General features: G+C 40.3%; 1 protein-coding gene across 1 annotated transcript in view; it reads left to right on the top strand.

Annotated features, from left to right (window-relative positions):
• Window positions 1-5,058: 5,058 nt before the first annotated feature.
• The window catches only part of LOC111665678 (zinc fingers and homeoboxes protein 2-like), a 125,921-nt gene continuing 105,197 nt past the window's right edge, over window positions 5,059-25,782 (top strand). Inside the window, exon 1 of the mRNA XM_023420753.2 lies at window positions 5,059-5,620. The gene's annotated coding sequence lies outside the window, so the exon portion shown is untranslated. The remainder of the gene's footprint in view (window positions 5,621-25,782) is intronic.

Below are 25,782 nucleotides of genomic sequence, written 5' to 3' on the forward strand. Positions count from 1 at the left end.
TACTGAAAAATATGTGTTGACAGTGGCCTCTGGTGTCTGCTGAATACAATATTAGATGAGAAACTATCACGTGGAATACCATGAAATTTTGTACAGACCTTCATGGTCCCCAGAGGATGAATCCTACTGATTTTGGTGATCCACCAGCAGGTGGAGTCTTTTGTCACATTCTGGAGTCACATTTTAAAGGTCCATATTGTATACTTCTTACTTCTCCTGTGTTTCATTTAAAGTGTTGATCCATAAGAAGATATATTTGTGGTTTTAAGAACCAAAACCATCTTAATATAGTTTTACATCTCCTCTCTCAGGCTTCTCTGGTTGGTGAGCCAATCAGAAGAGAGGAGGCTCTGAGCCTCTCTTCTGATTGGCTGACTGGTTTCTGAGTGATCCAATAAAAATATAGCAGATTTCAGGTAAAAACACTCAGAGAAACCAAATCCTGCAAGGTTTGGGTGGTGTGTCTAAGTGGACGGGGCCTTGGGTATGGCTGAGGGAGATGACTGCTTTGTTGTGACATCACAAAGTTAAAGTCCTGACTGCTCATTTTAAGGCTCTGAATACAGGATGTGTGCATTTCTCTGTGGACTGAGCGCTTTGATACTTTCACAGTATCAATATAGAACCTAGACCTGCTTTATAATCAAAGAAGACAATCTACCGTTGTACAATATGGGACCTTTAAACCAGGGAGTCTGCAGTTTAGGCTGAATGTAAAGCCTGAATGCAGCTGAGGCTGACAAAGTCCAGCTTAGAGAAACCTCAGCAGTCTGATTATGTAGAGCTGAGCCTGAATCTAAGATGTCTCAACCACCTTACAGAAGACAAACCCTCTAGATTTGATTAACATGACTCTTCCCAAGGTTCCACCCTCAGGACAAACTTAATTTTTTTACCCCTACACATTTAGGGTAGGTGTTGAGATGATGAAAAAATTGTAAGCAAGAATGTAAACCAAACCAGTTTACAAACCAGTATCCTGTGAACCCGTCTTAAGGCAGACGTGTTTATATCTTCTTCGATCTGTTCCGAATTTGGACGATCCATCAGCACTGAGATTCTTTTTTTTTTTTAAAAAAAGGTGCATGAAAGAAAAATTCAGACCCTGCATGTTTTTCTCACCTCCGCTCACAGCCACTGTGTAAAGTGGACGTAATGGTCTGATCATTGATTTTGAAAAGTTGCAAGAATTGTCTAGTTCTGAAAATGGAGATGGGTGAGGGGAGGGGGGTTAAAATGATGTTCGTCAACAAGCACTTTATTTGAAGCATTCAGAGACGTTTAGTGTCAGACTATCACACTCCATGTAGAAACAGGCCAGAGTTCACTCAGTGTTTTCAGCGACTGAGCAGTGTTTGGTCCAAAACTGAGATCAGACCACAGAGAAAATGCTGCTGAGTCACTGCCATTGATCAAGAACTGCATCAACTGCCTATCAATGTATCTGGATCTGTAAGTATCTGTTTGTGCTATAAACCTACAAACTGTCCTGTTGGTCTTTATCAAAGGACAGAGTTGCAACATCCAAACACTCACTGACTCTGTTTAATTCATAATGGTGACAAAGTGCTTTATGTCTTTTTAAAGGCATTCACCCTGTTTGGTCACACCACAAATATTTCCCCATGCGTTTTAATTTGTGTTGATTTGTTACAATTTTATTGTGTGTTTTTGTCACAAGCTCTCTATTTAATCCATATCGTTTTTATGGTTCAATAAACAGTTGATCAATCTGAATTGTAACCAAACTATTTGTATGTAATCCACAGCCAATTTGTCAAAATCTCCCTGCACGATTACAGCTGCAACCTCTCAAATATTTCTGATTCTCAAACCTAAAACCAGTAGTAAAAGCCACCCGCAGCCCCTTGGCACAGTGTACTGAACTGTGACACCAAATAATGACTTTTATTTTTCCTTTTCAGGCGGCTTCGTTTGATTAATTGCGGGAAAGAGGCCAGCAGCTGCAAATGCTCCTGTCATTAGCAACAAAAAGGAAAACTCACAGCCTCAGAAAAACCACACAACTGCAGACCGTTGTGTGGTTTTTACTTTTCCATGTGCAATTTGAAAGTTGACATCTGTTGTATTTTGACTTTTATGACCGCTGTGTGATTGAAAACCTGCTAAAAGCCTCCTTTGTATTTCTGATATCCCTTTTTATTATGTCTCTTTTTACAGATACATGATTTTTTTTTTGTCAGACCACAATAGTATGCAAATTCCCTCCCAGGGCGTGTCACACATTTTCCTGTTTTGTCACTGACTGCAAAATGGCCACCTGGTTAATGAGTGAATGTGAATAAAAACAAAAAGAGGTGATTCCTGTGGTTGGATTCGGCTGAGTTTTTGTTTTCCCTTCTGGTTTTTGAAGTTCAAGGCCAATGTCTTTTTCTCAGTTCATTGTGTGAGTGGTGACCATTTCAAAAAGGTATGAGACGTGGAAGGATTAGTGGACATAAGCCCAAACCCAGCAGGCACCAGACGTCAGTATAACGTCCGACAGATGTTGCTTGGGAATGAAAATCAGATTGATGTCAAATTCCTACATTGCCTAATTGACATAGTGACGTTTAGCAGACATTGGATTTTGCCCAACATAAAGATGGATTTGACATGAGACGTTTGGAAGAAGAGGAAGGATTTTGGTTACTTAGCAACACAATTTAAAACCAACAAAATATCACTATCAGCCGTCGTCAGTTATTCTACGTCAAGTTAATGTTGGCATTTGACGTTGTCCTGAATTCAAATATTAAAGTCTAACAACGTTGCTGGCCAGCTGTCTGTCAGCAGGGAGGGGCCCTGGGGCCCCTCGGTCAGAGCCTCTGCTTGGAGTGGCTGGTAACATTTCTTGGTGGGAAAAAGCATGCAACTACAAGGAGACACAAAACAACCACAAAGAGACACAAAATGACCACAGAGAAACAAAAACAACCACAAAGAGATGCAAGAAAATAACAAAGAGATGCAGAATAACCACAAGGAGATGCAAAACAGACACAGTGAGATGCAAAATGACCACAAATGGTGCAACTGTGTCTCTTTGCAGTCTTTGAGTCTGGGTGTCTTGTTTCCATGAAGGAGGTTTGGAGGAGCATTTAAATATTTGTGCCTATAAAAACGTTTTTTTAAAAAAAAAAAAAAAAAGACCTTGGATTATCATTAACTAATGAGAAGTCCACTTCAGTAGCAAGAACCTTTTGTCAGGGCAGGAGACAAACTTTTCTTTTCACTGTCTTGGTTTTTTGGCAGGGCTGTTGTTGCCTCAAAAGCTTTTTATCTGCAGAAATTTGTGACACTGACGGCTCTTGATTACTATTTTAAAGACTATTTTAAGCCTTGAGTGGTTCAGTTTTTAACTTTTGTTGCTAAGCAATGTTGGCCAAAACTCTGCTTATTGGCTAGAGCTGGCACTTTTGCCTGGCAACATTACCTGATTGTGTATTCTGGAGACACTGGCAAGAGCTTCCAGTTGCAGAAAACTCTTCTGCAAAGATGGCTCGGGCTGTGGCGTCAATCTTATTTCAAAGGCCCTGTATTATTTTCACCGGCTTGTCCCTAAATGCATCACGTCTGAGCATAAAGAGAGTGTGCTTTGTGATAGTTATAAAATAAGCAGTTTACTTAATAAGCAGTTTCTTCAGTGAATTTGACTTTGAATAAACTCCTTACTGGCAGCTAGTTGCAGACGTCTAGTTCAGGGGATGAAAACCTGCTGCTGCAGAGGGAGGGTCAATTAAGAAATTGGCCAATATACAGGATTTTAACAGTTGTGTGGGGGGAAAGAGGCCAGCTCATGACATGTCATGATGTGATGCATTTGCTGGAGATGCCCATAATCGGAAAACACCTGGAAAGTTGCCTGGTTAAATGCTCAAAGTTAAATTTGTTCATCTATAAAAAAAACATGGAAATGAATGTGTTCGCAAATGAACCGATCCTGAATATCAAAACATAGGAAACAAATAAAATGAAACCACAGATACTCTTTTTCTTTACTGAGGAGAGAAGCTGCCTTTCATCCTGGAAATATATGGCTTAAGTCTTAACATGAGCCTGGTGCATTGCACTTAATCAAATCAATCAAACTTTATTTTGTATAGCAGCTTTCATACAGATTAGTGAAATCCAAAACGCTTTACAGATGACTGACAGTCACATATTAAGACAGTACAAATATAAAAAAATAAAATAATTTGAGACTAATGAACATGAGAAATAAAAATGTAATCTGTTAAATATAATAACTAAAACATTCAAATTTAGACTAAATGTTGTTTAAGCTGCCTTAAAACTAATGTTTTAACAGTGATGTGTTTAAGTGACAGAGAAAATAGGCGATCAATAATAGAATTACACTCAGGGTGATTAGGAGCTTGTTTCCAGTCATCTTGTTGTGAACACACACATTTCACCACAAAGGTTAATGGTCAAAGAACCAGTTAAAAAAAAAAATCCACTCGATGATAAAATAAACGTGATAAACATAAAGAATCCCACAGTAAAGACCAGGCGGAGTGTAGTGCTGACTTCCTCCTGTAGGTGTCGCTCTCTGTCATCTTTTCTCAGAAGTGTGAAGGGGATGTTTCTACACTCATTGCATCTGATCAGCTACAACAAGCCCATTTATCAAAAATACATGAGCCTGATGAAATGCACACAGCAATCTCAGGGACGGGGAAACTTTACTCCCACTCCCACACTTCTTTTCTGATCAGAACCAATTCAGGATCCTTTAGGTTTGACCTAAGTTGCTCACCGGGTGTGATGATGATGATGGTGATGATGATGATGATGCACCAGAGCAGGCTGCTGTTTGTCAGGTCAGCTCCAGGATCAAACAGGTGTTAAAAGAAAATTAACACACTGGCATTTTTACAGCGATCATCACCACACCATGGAATTTTATTTACATTTTCAGGCAAGAATGGCTTTTGCAAATATTTGATTTTGACTACAACATGCTTTAGAAAAATGAATCACTCAGATATCGCAAAAAATAATAATAATAAATAAAAAATAGGATTATATACATCAGAGCAAACCTATGTGCCTTCAGGAATGTTGCATGGAGATACCACTGCAAATAAAAGTGTCACTCCATTCTATAAAGTCATTTTAAACTCAATATGGAGCTCATAAGTTCCTACATGAATCTATAGGGGGGTTATAGTGATGTTTGGTAACAGCCACCCATGCTGTAAGTCGTCAAACAGCAGACCGGTGCAGATCAGGGCTGCAGCAGGGAGACAGGGGTGCATGGCTGCAACATGCCTGCGCCTTTCGACCGCAACCCAACCAGTCGTGCCAGCGTCCAGCTCCGCCATAATCAAACTTTTCTGTACATTTTCACGTCACCTGGACGCGAAACATAAATTTGGCATCCTATGCAAATATATGCTGACGTAAAAGATCATGTGGTTTTTGTCGTCGATCCCCCCTATGAGCAACGAGGAGGCTTTTTTTTCTCCTCTCTACTGTTGTCTTTAGGTTAGCTATGCTACAATCTTTACTGTACCCTGCGCTAGCTATATGCGCCCCGCACCGCACCACTCTGGATATCTGGGAATAATCAACTTCCAGCTTGTCGCACCCTGCAACCGGAGACTACACACAGGTAGGACACAAGGGAAACTTCTAATTTTTTTAACTCCTGGAGAGAAATTTTGTCCAAAGTGACCGCAAAAGTGAAGTTATTAAAGCGGGTTGGTTGCAGCCAGACTAGCCGCCTGGCTGGCTGGCTGTCTCTGCCCAGGCTGCTGCTGCTGCTAGCGACCGTCCCCTCCATCACAGGCTCTCAGAGTGGGAATCACCTTGCTACCACCCAGCGAACCTCCACGGCAGCCAAACTAAAATTAAAACTGTTAGATACCTGGTTGTCAGGCAACTTTAGTTGCTGTGCGACTGGTCTCGGGTTATATTTGAGGATAGTTGTCAGACAAGTGAATGTCATCCGGTTCGCGTTGTTTTTTTTGGTGGCCAACTTTTGCCGTCCCCCCTCCACCCCCGGTGAAAGTGCACATAATAAATATATTAGCCAGCGGAGCTAGCCGTTAGCCAGTTAGCCCCCGCTAATGACGGACAACCCGGTGAAGCTAAGTGCTTTAGCTTTAGCCTTTACCCGCACACAGCAGCACGAAACGTGGCTGCCGTCTCTGGATGTTATGCTTTCATGTCGGGAAATGCATTTGTTTTGGCTGGCTCCCTCTCCCCTTCTTCCCCCCGCGAGTTAGCGTTACTCCGCCGGCCCAAGTAGAAAATAATCCCGGTGTCTTTTTTTCGTGACACGGTTACGGTGGAGCGAGTGACAGTTGGGTTTGTAGTGTCGGTTCAAGTGTTGTTGTTGCCCGCTGTATGTTAGGTTCAAACGGGGCTAGCTAGCAGACAGCCAGTCTGGCTGGTTGGGTCATCTGAGGTGAATCCGCCGTCAGCGGGCTGTATGGAAACACAGTCGCTGCTAACGGCGGACTGGTTTTTAACTGTTTTTTACAGACGCGGACCATCAGTTTACAGGCGTGTTCGGTTTTTAACTGGTTTGTGTCTTTGAACCAGCTGTCTTTAACGTTAGAGACGCTTTTCTGTCTGTTTTATATGGAGACGGACTGTTGGTGTACATGTTACTGTACTACTGTACGGTGCTACAAACGAACTGAATTAGTTTGATATTAAACTGTTTTACATCGAAACGAACCATTGGTTTATGATTTTTACCTATTTATCTGCTTTATACGGAGACATATAAGTCAAATAAGTTTGTTGAATTTTGTTATTTAATTGGTTTAACGTTAAATACGAACGGTTTGTCGCTGCTTTGGCTCAAAGAGAGACTGGTTGCCTGTTTAGTGAACAGACGCTGACTTCATGCCAATTAATGGTAGACTGGTTTTCTACTGGTTTATATAGAAACAGGCTGCCTGTATGTACAGTTTGAACAGAAACAGGCTGTTGATGTTTTAAACTGTTTTTTGAAGAAACTTGCTGCACAACATTAGACTGGTTTGTAATTGTTTTATATATATATATATATATATATGATATACACTTATATGCATTCGGTTTTAATCAGTTGTATAATTTTGATTATTTTGTCTTGATAAGTTTATATTTTAAAACCGGTGGTGTGTTGTCTAGTTAACTGGTTGATACAGAAACTAGACTGTTGGACAAACTGGTTTATAGCTGGTGTGTTGACCCAGATTGTGCACAAGGAAATATGTGAGTTTACTGGTATATTGTCTGTTTATAGACCAAGATGGTCGGTATATGATATGGCAGTTCCTTTCTCACAATTCTGCTCATAAACAAACTTTCCCCTTTTCCAAGTTCAACCAGTTCAGGCTCAGTTATGTTCACCGACCCAATTTTCTACCCAAATCTTTGTTACATAAAAACATGAATAATTAGGTGTGCCTCGCAAGCCGTTTTGGGCCATATGCAGGGACGTGGCTGCAAATGAACAAAAGCCTCGACAACCTGTGACCCTAGTCAGAAAATATTTTCAACAAAGAATCCCAGTTTTTCTGCTCTGCCTGTTGTCCTCGTATGACTCCCTGAAGTTTGTGATTGGAGTCTGAAGGACGTACAGGAGGAAGATTTCTGTCAGGCTTAGATGAACAGGTGTGTAAACTGGATTTGGGCAGGTTTTACCCTACACCACATCCCTGACAGTGTGACTGAAGTGTGTCTTGGCTCTTGGAAATCATTGGAGAGGCTCAGATTTGGCGGCAGCTCCTCCTCCTCCTCTTCCTCCTTCCTCCATACTGCCCGGTGACAGTTAACATCCACCTCCTCCCAGCCGCTGCACTGTATGGCTCTTGTTCAAAGTGTGTCAGATTTTTTAATATTATCTCCCTCTCGCCCGTTCTGGTTCATAATCACATTTCCTTTTCCATTGACCGATTTTTTTTTTGTCTCATATTTTGCTGCTATTGTATTGCCGCCGTGTCAGGCTTTTTAATCCTATGATATGGATGCAGGGATCAGTCAGTCATGCTGCCAGTCTCCAAATCAGAGCGCGCTCGCTTGCTCTCTGCCTGCTATTTATTTGTCACAAACGCCAACACACACACACACACACATCACACAGCTCTCGTGCGCTTTCCCTTCCTCGCTTGGAGACTTCTACACACACTCACACATTCTCTCGCTTTTCCTCTTCCTGTTCTGACACGCTGCTATTTCTTTGACACACACTCACACACATTTTGCCGGTTCCTAGGGAAATGCAGCTGTGATTTGCTGTTGCCACCTGACCTGTCACCCCGATCCACAGTCCGCCCCCTCCCCACCCCCCACACAACCCACACACACACACACACACACACACACACACACACACACACACACACACGCACACTTTGCAGCGATAGTAAGCTTTTATTTCACCATTTAGACTGTTCACATAATTGGTTTTTATCACCAAAAATTGCAGCTTGACGCATGTTTTTTTAATTATTTGTGTCGATTGAAATGGACCCCATTCTGGGTTTGTGTTGCCCTCAGTGGCATTCAGTCATGAGGGTTTATGACAGCTATATGAGCCTGAATGAACACACACTCAGACACCCGCACACATACATGCAGACACACTTTGTGACAGCTAACATCACACACACTCTTTGTTGCTCTATCAAACTGCTATTTATTTCACACACATGCAGAAAGCATGCATGACAGCTGCGTCTTGCACACATGCACACGCACACACATGCACACACATATTCAGGCTTATTTTTCCACTCACTCTTTTTTGCTTTTATTACACACACACACACACACACACACACACACACACGTATTATCATTGCTATTGCTGCAATATGAAATAGTGAGAGGCTGTGTGTGTGGGTGTGTGTTTGGGAAAGAGAGTATGAGCGTGCCAGGTTGTGTGCGAGTGAGTGAAGTGGCAGTGATTTCGTGTGTGTGTGTGGTGAGTCACTGGAGAGCATGAGCATGGTCAGAAACACTCAGTGTGTGTGTGTCATAGTGTCCACCCTCCCTCGCTGCTGGAGCTCTTCATGGGGAAACTCAACACACACACACACACACACACACACACGCACTTGCTGTATTGGATCTGCACGGCTGCTGTTGGACCAAACCCACCTTCCACGTCGACTGGGAGGGTTTAAGGGTTTGGGGTGCGAAGTCTGCATTAACGTGAGCACCAGAGATCCTCGTTTGACCACATTTAACTCCCGACTCCTCCACACATTAAACAAGCTTTTATTTTGGCGGTCAGTCAGCTTTAATAACCTGTGTTCTTGATTCCTCGTTGCTGAATTTGACGTCTATCTGAGAGATTTCATTTGTTGATCTTTGCTTTCCTCATATGCAAATCTGCTGAAATGAATATGGTTCTGCTTTTTTTCTTCTTCATATTTTCTGCCATGTTAACATCCTGCACCAGTGGAGATTCTCTCATTACACACTGTGAAATCAATTTTTAAAAAGTTATGTGCAAATAATCCACACCAATATTTGTTCCTGCTGTAAAAAAAGGCTTTTCCCCATGTACGGTAATTTTCCCTCTTGGACCCAATACTCCTAAACATTAATCCTCTTCTAAACTCTCGGTTACTTATTTCACATTTAATTGGCTGTTTTCCTGTTGCACATTTTTTTTCTAAACTGGCAATAACAAACATACAAACTATCGCACAGCAGTTCAGTTTTTACATCTTCACATCTGGTAAATCTGCCGATCGGGGGATCAGAGTTAATGTTGGACAAATTAACTTTAAGGTAATTTTAAAAAACTGTATAATGTCCTGTCCATTCGGTTTCCTGGTCACAATGAAATTTTATAAATAAATATATTAACGTAAGGGATCTGTATCAAGATTGTTTTGCCAGATAGAGCTTGTCGATTAATCAATTAATCGTTCAGTCATTTCAGTTGAGCAGAAATAATCCAGTTGTTATTTCTGCAAATTGACAGACAGGAACCTGTCCAGCTGTATCCGTCTCATCCACACTTTTTGGCATTCTTGTGGCCATTTTTTATTTATTTATTTATTTGTTACTGTTTTTGTGGCCCTTGCACAGGAAGATGATCTTGTTCTTAATCTCAAAGCTCTGATTGCTTGGTGTTTGTCCAACTGGGTAAAAAGTCGCCGGCGAGCACAATAAAATGACTAAAACATATCAGAGATGAGATGTGGTTTGTGACTCAGAGGACTGGAAGGTAACATGACTCAGCTCAAAGTCAGTGGCAAAAGTATTGATTAATCAACTACTGCTACTAAAGATCCATGGTTGATATGTGCATTTGAATTTGATTTAATTAAAGCATCTGTATTGGTTATTAAGAATCAGATATAATTTAACAGCATCCATATCTGATGTGGCTCCTTCTCTGTGATGGTATTTGATTTGATTGCTTCTGTTGTATCAGCCATTAATCATTCTGACCCTGTTTGTGTGTACGGGAAATGTCACCTGAATCGATCCAGTTGAAAAATATTGATCGCATTATAGAAAAAGGTTAAAGGTCCCATTTTGTACACTTTTCCATGGTTGTATTTAAAGTGTTGATCCATAAGAAGATATATTTGTGGTTTTAAGAGCCAAAAACCATTTCAGTGTAGTTTTATGTCTCCTCTCTCAGGCTTCTCTCTAGAGCTCTAGTAACAAGAAGTCGGTGAGCCAATCAGAAGAGAAGAGGCTCAGAGCCTCTCTTTTGATTGGCTGACTGTTTTCTGAGCGATCCAATATAAATAAAGTAGATTTCAGGTAAACAGTCAGAGAAACAAAATCCTGCAAGGTTGGACGGTGGGTCTAGGTGGGCGGGGCTGGGGGCGGGGCAAAGAGCGGTGACTGCTTTGTTGTGACTTCACAAAGTTACAGAAGTCCTGATGGCTCGTTTTAAGACACAGTCTTTGAATACGGGCTGTGTGCATTTTGTCTGTGGATCACATACTGTTATATCTTTGCAGTGTTAATATAGAACCTAGACCTGTTTTATAATCAAAAAAGACATGGACATCGCACTTTCTACAATATGGATCCTTTAAAACAACAGAAATATTAACAGTAATACTGATGGAGTTTGAGTGTGCTGTGGTCTGAGTGCTGCTTCAGCGGCTTTTCCACACTGCCAAGAATAACTGGGGGAAACACTGAATACTTGTAATTGTTTGAAATTTTTGGCAGGATGAGGCCAAATTTTAGGATATTGAATACTGGCACAAAAAAGCAGAGTTAGTCCAAAAATATCAGCGTCAACTTATTTGAAAACCTGCGTGGGTCAAACAAGAAAACAGAGGAGATCATTTCACACTTAAGTTTACTGTACATGTGAATGACATGTTCCTAAAAATACAATGTGTGCAGGGATGAAATCAAACTTAAATGCAGTGACAGAAAGAATAAAATACAGGAGAAATGCAAATGAGTTATTTTTGCAGATGAGATAAAACAAGCAGAGTTGTAGTGTGCTTGTCAGCAGAGAGCTGCGTAAAGTAATTAATATTAATGTAACATGCAAATAAAACAGTAAGACTTCACTTGTGTTGTCTTCAGGAAGAGTGGTATAGAAAGCTGGTCTTTATCCAGCGCTGCAGGGAGCTGCGTGACTGGTAAACAAACCAACAGTAAACATGTCGTCTTGCACATGATGAAGTGTCTGTCTGAACCAATCACTGACAAACGTGTCGCCTTGTTTTTTCGGGAGCTGTAACTGTAGTTACCCTGCCGGGGCAATCAGTTTAACATCGATCTGCAGTTCAGTCCCCGCCCACAGCTTCATCAGTCTGAAACACCACAGAGGGAGGTCACATGATGTTACAGAGTCAGATGTAGTGACAAGAAAATAATTGAGGTTATAGAATAATATAAAGCCAGGATGATCTGAATGGATCGAATTGGCCTATCATGATGTTTTTGGGGGGTCACTGCTCACTGAAAGGGGACATGAACAAGACTGTGAAAACTGGACACACAATAAGTGCTAAAAAAAACATCGAAATGACAAGAGAAAAAAAATTTATATGATACATAACTCATTTGAAATTTTGGGGTATTATAAAATCATGGATTAAAAATGGGGCGATATGGAAAATACCAGACCAAACCAAACCTGTTAACTGCTACTCTCAAATATTCTAACCAGGATTTTTCTGAAAGGGAAACTTCATTTGTATCCAGAAAAGTAGATGACTGTATTTACTGTAGCTCCTATGTAGAATGACTTATTCAAAATTACTAAATAATCTTAAAAATAATCATCAGGTTTTGGATTAAATTTATTATTATTTTCATCATTGATTAATCTGTTAAGTAATTGTTTTCTCAGTTGATGTTGGTTCATGAAATGACAGAAAATAATAAAAAAAAAAAAAAATTCCAATATGTTACATTTACAGTAAGGGACTTCTGGCTTTACTCGACTCGATTGATGATAATTTGGTTTATTTCGGTTCGATAGTTTCGACTCTAATTCTGCTGAAAACTGGTGTTAATTATTGATCAGCTATGTAGTTTTCCGGCAATGGCAATAATGATAAACTGACAGTTAAAGCTGTGGATACCACACATCTGACATGTTGCAGTCAGTCAGTTTCAGTAGCTTAAGTTTATATTTTCAAAGACTGACAGGACAAACTGCTGCTCAGCTCTGAATGCTCCAAATCTAAGTGAAGACCTAAAAATAGGTGCTGTTGTACAGTGCGCTACCTGCTAGCGTTAGCTGTCTGGCTCCTTCTTTAGCTAGAACTTACACAGTTGGAAAATGGAAAAATAAACCTTTTTGTTGGTCTTTTTGAAAGGCAAAATGACACAATTCACTTGGTATTTAAAAAAAAAAATCAAAATTATACAGAGTGGTATTGTTTCCATAATAATAAATCTTTGCCAGAGTCTACAGACACCAGCTTGTGAGGCACTTTTACCAAATAACACCCTGTGTTTTTAAGTCTGGCTAACGTTACCTGCCGAAACACTGATGTTAATGGACTTGAGCTGATAGTGCAAACACCATTATTCTGCTCTTGACTTTATGGGGGAGAATCAGGCACAGGATGAATTTCTGTTTTTACAGGGGTCACCGATGTAATGGTGCACATTGGATCAAACATGCAAGTTTTAACCAAAGGAAGATCATTTCCAAAACACTGCAGGTTTCTCTTTGGAGGAATAAAATTATCATCTGATGAATTTACTGAACGCCCTTTAAAAAAAAAAAAAAAAAAAAAAAGTCAGGAAATTTGCTTCTGTTTTATGCCATCAATCATCTGGTGAAAGTAGGTGTCACTTTTTTTTGGGGGGGTGTCTCATATTTAGAGCGAAACACTTCAAAAAACAGATGCTGTGTTTGTTATCACTGCTTATATTATTTAGATTTCCTTTTTCTTAAATCTGCGAGAAGTCATTTTTATTCATGAAGAGAGAAAAGAATGCTTATTTTCTCATTAAAGCCTGCAGTGTGTGTTTCTCAATTACTCAACACATGAGCGACCAGCAGCACTGATGGGGTCATCAGGTAAAAAACGAGAGATTAGCTTCCCCTCCTGAACTGTGATTTGCTGAAGAACCCCCTCCTCCTCACGTCTGGATCGTTAATTTGAACCTTGATTCAAACCCTCATTTATCCAGAGAAAGCTCACTGAGCACGGTTCCCCCCTTTTTCATCAGAGTCCTCATTGATATTCATATGTTTCCTCATGTTCACATCTGGGGGCCGCACAGTAACACTACAAGCCCGTCTCAACGTCAGCTCCACAGGGGGAGGACGCTGCCATGCTCAAGAGAACTTCAGCAGAGGGTAGAAGAGATGTTTCTCTTTCACCCATCTCAGTATCTCCACATTTTCCCAGTGACCCTCTGTCCAGGCCGGGGGTTTCACAAAAATTCACCGTTGGGCGATAAACTGTATATTAGAGATGTTCCTATTTTTTTTCATTCCTAATACCGATTCCGATACCTGAACCTGTGTGTCGGCCGATACCAAATACCGATCCGATACCGCTGCGTTAAAAAAAAATTTACTTACTTAATGCGCAATTCGAAAAATTCGAACTAAAAAAACTAATAATGGAAACGCACAGGTTTCGAAAAATCTTGCATCGCAAAATAAAATGTATACGCTCGCATGAGGTAGTTCAGCATTTAAGTCACATGACATCCAAAAACACTGCAGACTATTATCTCCCATAAAGCCCTGATATATGGCAACAGATGCCCTCGTCACCTCCAATTTTAAATACTACAACGGCTGTAGCAGTGGATGTAATCGTCCCAACGGTTAGCACATGCTGGAAATCTGTCGCCATGATTAATTGGAATGATATCACAAGAGGAGAAAACCCAGCTTTAATATTATTATATAAATCCATTGATAATCGAATAATCGCTTACCTCATTAAACAAAAACCCCAAACGTTCTTAGTCTCCGTCTTTTCTCTGTTTTACATCATTGTCAGTTGATTATGTTCGAGATTTTAACTGTTGATCAAACAAAGACGTCACTTATCTTCCGGAAGAAATAAGCAAAAGATTAATTGATGAAGAAAATACTCCTAATTAGCAGCAAATTTTCTTTATAAATTAAGACAAACTGTATTACAAATGGTGAACTTTATTATGAAGAACATATTTATGGCTGTAAACAGTTAATTTTAAAAACATTTTTCAACAAATAGTTGGATTTTGAAAACTTTGAATTTAATTTAACTATTTGGTGTGGAAAATGTAAAACTAAAGGACTATTGTCGTTCCCATTGCCAGAACACGGAGCAGTGTACTCAGAGTGTGTCTGACCTTCAGCCAAAAAACCCAAGTAATCATTTTATAATTAAATGACATTCAGTTATCCTGTTTTTAAATCTTTATCCAACAAATGTTTGGTCCATTTTACCTGATGAAAAACTAAAACAACTACACTCTACAGTCTACATCCGCTCTCATGGTGAATAAATTACCAGTGGAATTTATTCATTGTTTGGCTGATTTATTTGCAGTTTATTGAGCCTTGGCTGTCAGGCTAGAGCAGGTCAGCTGGTTTTGGTTTTATTTCTCAGGCGAGCTCTGGCTGAAGTTTCTGGGAAATAAAAATGAACCCTAGATAATAATAATGATGATAATAACAATAAATCACCAGAAATGCAGCTGATGGATTAAATTCTACTCTTTCTGTAATTTGTAGCAAGACTGCAGAGCGCAACCTGCACAGAGTCCTCACGGCTTGGAGTCTAATGTGAAAGCTATTACTGTAATAACATTATAATTACATATCATTACTCAACTAACCTTAATAGATTAAATAACACGATACAGTGTGAACCAGAACATCAGTAGCAGCTGTTCTTTGTGTGACGCAGAGTGAGGCAGGTGGACAGATGTTTTTTTAATCGACTCCGCCTCCTGAATCTTCAGACCTGCAGGAACAAAAGATGGAAGACACAAAGATGATTTTTTTTACCATAAAAAATAGAAGATGTATTTTTTTTATTTATTTGGGAAAAGAATCATAATTTCTATCTGCATTTTGAACTGACTGAATCAGCCTCATCCTGTTGCTGCTCTCCAAATTTAGGAATCTGGAGCTCTCAGTCTCCATCTCTCTCTCTCACACACACACACACACACACACACACACACACACACACACACACAGTGTAAATAGGCAGCAATAGTTTTTGGCTGCAGACCTCTAACACATAAAAAAAAAGCTCTGTTTCTGTTTAGGCAGCATTTCTAAGAGTCAAAATGTGGTTCCAGTCTCATTCAGGTGGGACACATGGGAGGAAGGAAGCATGCAGTGGTTTCTTAGGTGGAGTAGGAAATCCCACAATGCATTGCAACAACATTGCTAAAAAAACAGGATCCCTAAAACTTCTCCTGACATTACGAGATTAAAAGCAAGTGTGAAGTATTATCTTTGTGGAAAAGTTGGTTTGAAACTTTAGAGCATGCTGTAGCCATGGCCACACCTCCATCAGTGATGTCACAACAGGTGCATCCTATCCGTGGTTAAAAGCTTTGCAGGGTTCTTAATTTGTTTGACTCACCTCACTCATTAAATATGTGGCCTGTGCTCTGTCTTGTACCCTCACTACTTGTTTCCACCGAAGCTTGATAAGTCTAATATCATGTTTCATAAAGATGTAATAATTTCCTCTCACATTAGCAGGGGCACTTTACTCAAGTTCAGGCAGGGCGCCTAAACTGTAGAGTGCTGAAGTGAAACCAGAGCTTGAAGGTTCGGTTCCAGAAGTAAGAGAACTGCATTAAAAAAAACTCTGGCAGTTAGAACTACACTAATACCTAGAAAATCTAGTGAGTCAACGGTCTTTTTTCTCATTTACTCATTTACTCCTTAGGTGTTGAACGTTGGTATCAAAGGACAAGGCATTTTTGATCCTCGATAGTGGCAGTCCAATTCGGTTGGTAAATGAAAGTATTGAAGTTTGATACCCAGCTCTATTCGGACTTGACTGTAAAAACTTCAGGTAGTAGAGGTGTGAACTACAACTAGAAAATTGGAAAAATTACTTTAGAAAAGGGTAAAAGTTATGATGTGATTGTGGTGAATTTTCATGGGAGCAGTAGTATTTTCTGTGCTCACAAAGTAATCATTGTTTAACTTTCCTGAAATCACTAGATCAATCAATCAATTTGGAAAGTAAACTCCAGGAACACACACATTTTCTCAGAAAAACAGATGAAAGAAATCCCAGACGAGACGCCAGAACTTGAGCTCAGTATTAAACACTGTGGAAAAACCCAGACACATAACTGTTAGCCTGGTGGCAGATGTTGGAATCACCACATCTCCAGTTTTTTGAGCCGATCAAACAGGTCTGGTCTTGTGTTCACTGACCACAGTTTTCGTCATTTGAGAAACAATTGACCAATCAAAGCTTTGTAGGCGGGATTAAGAATGAAAGAAAGAAATATAGTGACAGGCTGTACAGGCTAGTGTTAGTCGACTTACAGAAATAACAACTTTTGAATTGACCATGATGAGCACAACTGCTTCCATTAGTTGCCAATGGAGTTTTTTTATTAACTGAAAATAATGTCAGTCGGATGGATACATCAATCGCCAGTGATTGTTTAGTGTAAAATAACTTCTCCATATATATCTAACACAGAAACCTGCTAACATGAATATAACATGAATAAGAAGTCAGGCTCAATAATGAAGTGAAAACATGTCTGGTTATCAGTCTATATTACAGGATCTTTCCACACAAGATGACTGTCCATCCTGTAGTTTATTTTAAAACCTCATAGTTACAGATGCTGTATGAGGACATATGTATATATTTAGTCACCTCACCTCCTACATCTGTATCTAAAAGAGTCATGAGGGCAGACATTACTCACTTTGTCCCTTCACTCTCAACAAAAAACCCTGCTCCTACTGAGGCCACCATCACACCGAACGTGCTGAATGTGATACTCCCCGACGGAGGCTTATTCATCTCGGATGAAAGAATCAGTTTCAGACGCAGGCAGTCAAGACGTTACCCTACTTAGCAAACTGTCCTGTCTACCTTTTTGGAAAGGGAAGTTGTCGTGAAGACTAAAATAATATCAGGGGAATCAAAGTTGGGATGAAAACTGATGCTGCAGTTCCACAATCGATCACATAACCCAATCAGTCTCATCTGAGTACATCTGAGCCGCAGGATCCCTGATTAGGCCTCAGTCCATCAACAATAACGGATTAAATGTGACTGTGCTGTGATCAGAGAGGTGCTGGTTTGAAATCTCAGACGTTGTAAATTAATGTGTCTCTTCTGCGAGGTGATCACGCTTAACAAAAAATCTATTATTTGTAGATGGTAACAAAACTGTACAGATATAAACAGTGTCAGAAATTAAAAATCAAACCAAACCAAGTGAGGTCACTTCATCCGGACGTTATCATACTGCTGAAGTTCCCTTGAGTAAACTGCTGAACTCTGAAGTGATCCAAAGCGTATCACCACACCTGCCCAGGTGCACCGAGCTGTAGCGCTGACGATCAAATGTGAAACTGTTTGGCTACTGGAAACCATAGACTGTACATAAATTTGGACGTAGCCTCTGTGACGTCACCCATAGGTTTCTGAGGAACAGTTCAGAGTGAGCTGCTCCGTTGTCGCCATCTTGGCAGTCCCTGACTCCGCCTAACTCCCAGGTAAAACAAAAATAGGCAAAGAGGTGGGGTGTGTGTGGAGCCAAGACTTTGGTACACACTGGTTTGTGGCGAGCTAATGCTCAAACCTACCATTTCAGCTGTTTCAGCCTGTCACTGTGTAAAATATGACATATTGGTCGAGCAAAAACCTGCCATATATTCAGAGTTAATCCTCTAAAATGGGAAATTCCCCAAAAATTCCCCAAATGTGGAGTGAAGCTGAATTTTTACATATTTCACAAGCTGTTTCCTCAACCCAGACGAAGCTCACTCAGGTAAGTAGCTCGTACTTCACTGTGCACCACAGCGAGTATTTAGTCTGCTGTTAAGGTAGAGGAGAACTTGAGGATTAGGGATGTAGTTCGTGTTAAACAACCTGCATTATTTTTGATGAAAAATATGTCTTCTGTGACTTTGAATATAGTCCGAATTTTCAATTCAAAGCAGTTACTACACGAGCAGGAGCAGCCGGGGCAGAGTAGCTTTTTTTTTTTCCTTGACTTCCACCCTGCAGAGCTGTGCTGTATGCAGGTCAGTGTACTGCAGGTATTTGTCATAGTGACCTCTTTCTCCGTCTGCAGAGGCCCTGTTACAGAAATCTGAACAGACAGACTCTGGGTGTGTGTAGAGAGCCGAGCCCCTGCTGTTTGCTGCCTAACATCCACATTAATATTTCACACTGAGTTTGTGCACGTTCAGAGTTGTGTGAGTCTGGATAAAGAGCCATTAAAACACACTAGTTTCTCAAGTTACTAAAGAGCAGGACATTGTCAGTTATATCAGTCAGAGGAAGTGCGTACTTTTCAAAATAGGAGCAAGCAGGAATGTTTTTTTTGTCTTTTTTAAATCCCATTTTTCTTTTCTTGGATGGTGTAAATCTCAAAAAAGACACCTTAAAACTTAATTGCCCGAAAAGCCATTTTTACAGCCTTTTGTGCTGGCTTTTGAAGTGTGTTTTTAAATTTTTTTTTAACAGGGGTTCCTAATATACACAGTGGAGATGGAACAGGAAAAGTTTAGCTTCAAAGACCTTGAACACAAGGGTATTTTTAACCACTTTTTGTGCCTTACAGGCTGCTTCTTTGTTATTTTTATACCATTTCTGCTTCATTAGACAGTATCTATACAGTGGAAAGGTTACTGGAAGGATGGGAGAGGAAGCAAAATGTAAACCTGGAACAAAACCTAGTCCAAGACAAACATGATGGCATTTTCTACCTTTAGTGCCTTTTGTTCCTGCTGTGTGTGTGGTGTGTGTGCTGTTGTCAGACAGTACACAGAGACACAGGGAGGTATAAACTTGGGCAAAGAGCAGCCAAACTCAGGCTCGTTAGTCTCCTCCTTTACTTTTTAATGTGGTAGAAAATTCCACGTTTTGGTGAAGTGTAGACAAGGCGTAAACCGCGGGGACTATTTTTAGGCGTTGGCGGCACAGGGCTTGCGCCATCCTGCCATTTCTCTGCCTGACTCATCACCGCGACAGGAAATGAACTTCTGTCTTTCTCCACCGGTCACAGCAGCAGATGGTTTTTCCAAATTCACCAGCCACTCCTTGCTCTTTTACTAGCCAAATTAATTTCATTTAAATCTTTTTTTTTTTTTTTTTTTTTCCATGAGTTCACAGACCTCTGAGTAGTTGGTTTCTTGCCAAAATGACTGACTCCGCAGGAATAACCAGGAGCACGCGTAAGGCAGAGAAACCTGGCAGATGTAACCAAACTGAACCAGTCTGCCTGGTTGCAACATCACTTCCTGCTCAACAGCAATAAATAATTTGCATCAAAAACCAAATGACTGAGTACACCTTCAGTTACTGTATCGCTGCACCATTGCATGTTTGGTCAATCCAGATCAGGTAATTAGAGCCTGGGCCACTGCACTGATGGACAGGAGTAACACATAGTCACTGCCATTGATCGAAAATGAAATGTAGGTCAACGAGCGTATAATTCAACAACATGATGGCAGAGAGTTCACAATCGTCTGCAGAGAGTGAGTCGCACTTTGAGTGTCTATAAATCCCTGGAGATACGTTGGATTTCGGTCAGCAGGCGGCAGAATTGTGGAGCCTCGAGATAAAGTTGTATACAAGCTACGTAAGCTACAGTTAGCCTAGCCTACCATTCCAGCCTAGCAACCTGAGGCCACATCTCAACAGCAATGAGCCAATATACAAGAATTTACGTCTCTCGTTGTATTTGTTTGACATGAAGTGTATAAAATGTTGAAGAATAATCGCATGTCATTTAGGGCAGTGCTATTCCAAAGCACCGCTGTACGAAAGCTCTCTGACAGCGGCCTAGAGGCAAGAGAAATTCTGCTAAATGGCAGTGTAAAACTACATTTCTTGGCGGAAGAATGATCATTTGTTAACAATAAGTCATTGCATTGTTTTGTTGCTGTGTGTTTATTTTATGAAACCTTGCCAGGTATAGGTAGTAACTGTTTTGTAACAACTATATGAGGCCACGGTTTACAGTGATTTTACAGCACTCTGCATATCACCGACCAACTCCCCTTAGCTGTTCTAAAATCTCTGTAAACCGTGGCTTCATGTTGCTCATTGGTTTATTAATTAATCAAGAAAATGATACGAAGGTTGATGAACATAATTGGAGCTGAAACAATACATTGCTTCATTGATTAGTCCTTTGGCGTAAGAAAAATAGTTGACATTTGTGGACCGACTATGTAATGGTTGTTTCTAACTTATCTTGACCATATCTTTCTGTACTATTTCTTATTACTTATCACCTTTACAGTATATTAGTGGCAAGCTAAAATAATTGATTGTCGGTATTGGCCATGCTCATTAATTGATCAGGCTCTAAAGAAAACACCGTCTTGAATTTGTCAATTAAAAATGAACGGTGGACAGAGCAACAAAATTTGCAGAGACGAGGTCTGACAGGTGAAGGTCTGACCGAGGACCGTCAGTCAGTCTCTGACCAGCTTATAAAACTTTTCTTCATCATTCCTCCCTGGTCTCCCCTCCTCCTCCTCCTCCTGTCTCCTCAAAACTGAAATGACCTTCCCACTCCAGTCAGAACAGCACAGTCACTCTCCTCTGAGTGTCGGAGGCTGAAAATTCATCTGTTCAAGAAGTACCTCACATCCTCCTCAATCATCCTCCCCTCTCCGGTTTCTTCCTCTTCTCCGTCCTGCTGTAAAAATAAAAACCCTCCTCTCCTCAGCCCTGCTGTTCCTCGTTTCCTATCTTTTTCTCACTTTCACTAATCAGCCATATTGTGACTTTGACCCTTGACCTTTGCACTATGGTCGAAAGCTTCATTAGGAGTTTGGTCTGGATTGAAGCTCATGTGCAGGGCTGTTTTTAAATGTTTCTTTGTTCTGTCTTGATTTTAATGAGACGAGTTGGATGAATAAATTATCTTTTGGAGAACAAATGCAATTGAACTTCTCTATTTTCATTGAGTGAAACTGTATGAAAAGTGTCTTCATGTTGTAAGTGAGAGTAGTATCTGAGGGTCAATGTAATAACTAGATATAAAAAGGGTAAAATCAGTAATAAGAAAAAAAAACTTTGTAAGAAAACAGAACAAATTACAAAAAAAATAAAAAATATGTGAGATAATTTAAGACCAACTTAAAATGACAGGTACATGGGATTCAGGACAATATCGACATGTCCATTAATCTCTGGTTTAACGGATTTTTAAGTGAGATGAATGATTTCTTATCTGCTGTGTCCCTGAAAGCTGCTGTTCAAGGACAATGTCAAGTCTTTCAGGTTCGCATGCTCAAGGCCAAGTGACAAGTCAGTCACATTAAAGTCCAAGTCACGTTGTCATTTTTAAGCCTGGAACAAGCGCAAAGAGAATGGAAAAACACAGGTCTGAGTAGTGTGAACTATGTGAACTTTTGGTGCAATGTCGCTAAAAGTCAGACTTATTGTTGTTGGTAATTTGACCGTCCACAGTGTAGAACCCAAAAATACTTCCACACGCAGCTTAGATGCCTCAGTTGTAGATGTGAATGTCAGAGTTTTGGTTTTTGAAAGTTACAGAAATTTGATTTCTGAATGCTGTCTGGCAACATTTACTTGTATCCTTTCATATTCAGTTCATGCGAATTTACTTTACACCTGTCGCCCTGCAACAGTTACATTTATCAAACTATACCCTTGGGCCTTGAAATTGTTGAAAATGATCATTAAAAGTTTGGGAATAATAGAAAAATTAAAGCCAGTATTTCAATGATTTATAAAGTAAAGTAACGTAGAAGATAATAAGTCTTTGAAAGTCTTAAAAAAGTCTTAAACATTGGGTGATTGTAATGTTGGTGATTGAAGTTAGGAACTGAAGTGTCCTCTGCCTTCTCACTCGTCTTCTCTGGTATTATTTTAGTGCCCGGGCACCTTGTCCTGAGGTTTTCAAACATGCATGTTTGTGCCACTGCTGCCCTGCCACCCACACCCCAACTCTTCCACTCCACTCCTCTGTCTTAGTTTCCCACAGTTCCCTGCTTCACCTATTGAACCCAGCCACCAGCCCAGGAATGGAGCAGGGGGAACGGCAGGAATGTGGCTCCCAGTTCAAGCCAAAAAACAAATCAAGGAAGACAGAACTCGGACGCCCCGCCTCCTGGGAGCCAGGGCTGCGTTTCCATTGGCTTATTGCTGTAGGCTGACCACAGATCCTCTGTCCCCATTGGCTGCTTTTCCCTCTTCACTCCCTGCTGCTCCCCGGCCTATCAGAGCTCACTCATGCTGTTAAAGTATGTGTGTGTGTGTGTGTGTGTGTGTGTGTGTGTGTGTGTCATCACTCTGATCCTTACCGACAGCACCGTCTTGAGTCTTGCCTGGTTTCACCAACAACATGTAGGATAATTATTCTGTAGCTCAGGACATTGCTCTGCATTAGCTCTTGTTAGCTTCTGTGCAGCCATATTAAAGCTGTCGCACACACATTAGCGCCGCTGCCTTAATGCCATTATGAAAAAGCAGCATTAAGTATATGAGACAGAAAATATCATTATCATGATGCCTCCTGTTCTGCCGTTCTGTGCCGCACATTGTCGAAAACCAGGTCGGATGTACAGCTATAGGCCAAGTTTCTACACAGCTATTATTAAACTCCATTTCATCCTACAGGGGAGAATGATAAAGATAAGTCAGGTCAGTCGGCCGTGTCATCTGGGACGCTGGCTGCTTTTTAATGTCACAATGCAGAGGCTCTTACGAGGTTTACAACAGGAAGATATGCCAGGAAGCCAAATTCAACAACAAGAGAAGTAGTGTTGATGAGAAGGAGGTCAAAGGTTAGAGAGAAAGTGTCCCAGCAGCAGGTGTGAAATACATATTGTTATCATGGAGTTTCTTCTTTCCTCACTCTGTCTTTTCCATTTTAAATTCCTGTTTAAATGAAAACTTATTTACTCCATGAAAACAGAAATTACAGAAACGTGTTTTCTCAACAACAGAATCCTGCAGGTATCAGAGGATATACAGGCTGGATAGGAACCTCTGTAATGTCACCCATCTGGGAAATGACACATTAAGAGTTAAGTGTAGTGAATAATTGAAATAAATATTTAAATCTTAATAATCCATTATTACTGTACTAGGAGTTTCAGTGGAATTGCATCATTTTACAAAATAAATCACACGGCTCATAGAAAATATGAATTTAAAACTGAGAACATGTCAAGACTTTGTTTCATATACCCCCCATGTATGTAAATGGGAAAGCAAAAACCACCTTTAACTATGACCTCAGTAATAAACATTGAATTTAAACATTTGAAGGTTTTACAGATTGCACCGAATCACATTACACTGTGCAGATGTACCCATTGGGTGTATAAACCTTTTGCAAACAATTCCCATATTGCGATAGTATAGTAATATCGAAAGATGTTTTTTTTTTATTATAATTAATATGGTAGTATTGATTTCAGCAATGTTATCTAGCTCTGAATTGAAGCAGAATTTTAAAGGATATATATGTAACATTCAGAAAACCCTTGTTATTAACAACCCCGGTGGCCGTTTAGTGCACTGCAGTCACTATTCTGTTGGTCGCACTCCGTACAAATGAACGAGCGAGCGTCCTGGGCACCAGCTAACACAGAGATGTGACATAATGAGACTGAACGTCGTTGACCGGCATCATGTTGATAGATACTATAGACTATATTTGACTCCCCAGTGATGTCACAGCGCTAAAACAAAGAATAGAGATTGGTCTGGCTGTGTGAGACTATAGTTTATGTTCTTTTGAAATAAGATTTTTAAAGCATAATATTGTTATCAGCTTGTTAGCTAGCACAATATAGGCTAGTGGCATTGAACTAATCCATTCTCTTTGCATGATACACTGACTGGATTTATATGTTACATCAGCGTTTGCTAGCTAGCTAGTCCGTTTAAGCAACAAGTAGTTTTATCTCTGTTTTATTTGAATAATTTTAGAGACCTGAAATTGAAATGATCTGATAAGTTCCAACAAATAAGAAAAAGGTAGATGAACCTCTGAAAATATATATATTTTTTCTGTTTTCCTTTCAATATTTTTGCTAATCATCTGACATCCCTTCAAATGTATCCTTTGATGCCTTGTTGGGTCCTGATCCTGATGATAGGAACCACCAGACATGTGACTTTACTTGTGAGTTCATGTCCATGTTTTAACTATAAAGAAGAAAGTGTGAAGACAGCAAATGTAGGAAAGCTTTGCCATGGAAGCTGCATTATTATTTTTTCTTTTAGTGGTATTAAAAAGGACTAACTTAACTTGCCCTGGTTGCTGTGCACACTGCAGTAAGTAAAGCCAATATGGGCAAGTTGTTTGTGTATCAGCCTAGTGGCGTGTGTGAACTCTCTCCTTTTGATTTTGATTTTGATTTCTAGTGTATTTCCATTGAACCTTTTCATATAAAAGTTCCAGTGACCTTCCTTCCTTGTTACTTTCACAATAATCCTTCAGACTTCCTGTCAGATCCGTCCTGGTGGATCATCGTATCAGAAGCAGAGAACAGGCTGATAGAGACTGACAGTCTTGTTGCTGATGGTTTCATGTGTTTTAGCTAATTAATGTCTCAAGATTAATGTGTTGATTATTAAATGGTGTGAAAACATTTCACATCCTGTATTTAAACAGCCACACTCTTTGCCTTCTCTCAGTGCCAGGAGGCATTTTGTCAGAGGAGGCGCCACTTACACAAGATTCATTAATGTTATTTATTTTAATCCGGCGGCGTTGGTATTAAATGTGGGGAAACAAACTGTTGAAATGGTGAGAAGTTGCCGGACTTGGAGCCAGACTGCAGGGCCTGGTCAGGCTGCAGTCTGGAGGCTCCCGTCAGGTTTCTCTTTTCTGGTGAGTGGAGAGGTATTTGGTTGGAGCCTGGCTCTTCCACTCATCTGCATCTTATTTGAATTTCCTGCTTGCATAATTCCTTGGTTAATGGGGAACTGCTCGGCACCGCCACAGCTGTTTTGCCTTTCCTGCCTGGCAAGAATGCCGCTAACACAGCGAGAGGAGGGAGCGAGGGGAGGAAAAATGTTTAAAAAGAAAAAAATCTGCAAGTCATGTGGTGCTAAAATACAGTACAAACAACGTGTGATCCCCTGAGGACGGAGGAGGAGGAATGGAGTCAAACACCCACCCACTCCCTGCTTCACCCCCCCC

Source organism: Seriola lalandi, unplaced genomic scaffold (genome assembly GCF_002814215.2).
Source record: "Seriola lalandi dorsalis isolate HSWRI2012SDOR001 ecotype SW California unplaced genomic scaffold, Sedor1 jcf7180002054657, whole genome shotgun sequence".
Classification (NCBI taxonomy): Eukaryota; Metazoa; Chordata; class Actinopteri; order Carangiformes; family Carangidae; genus Seriola; species Seriola lalandi.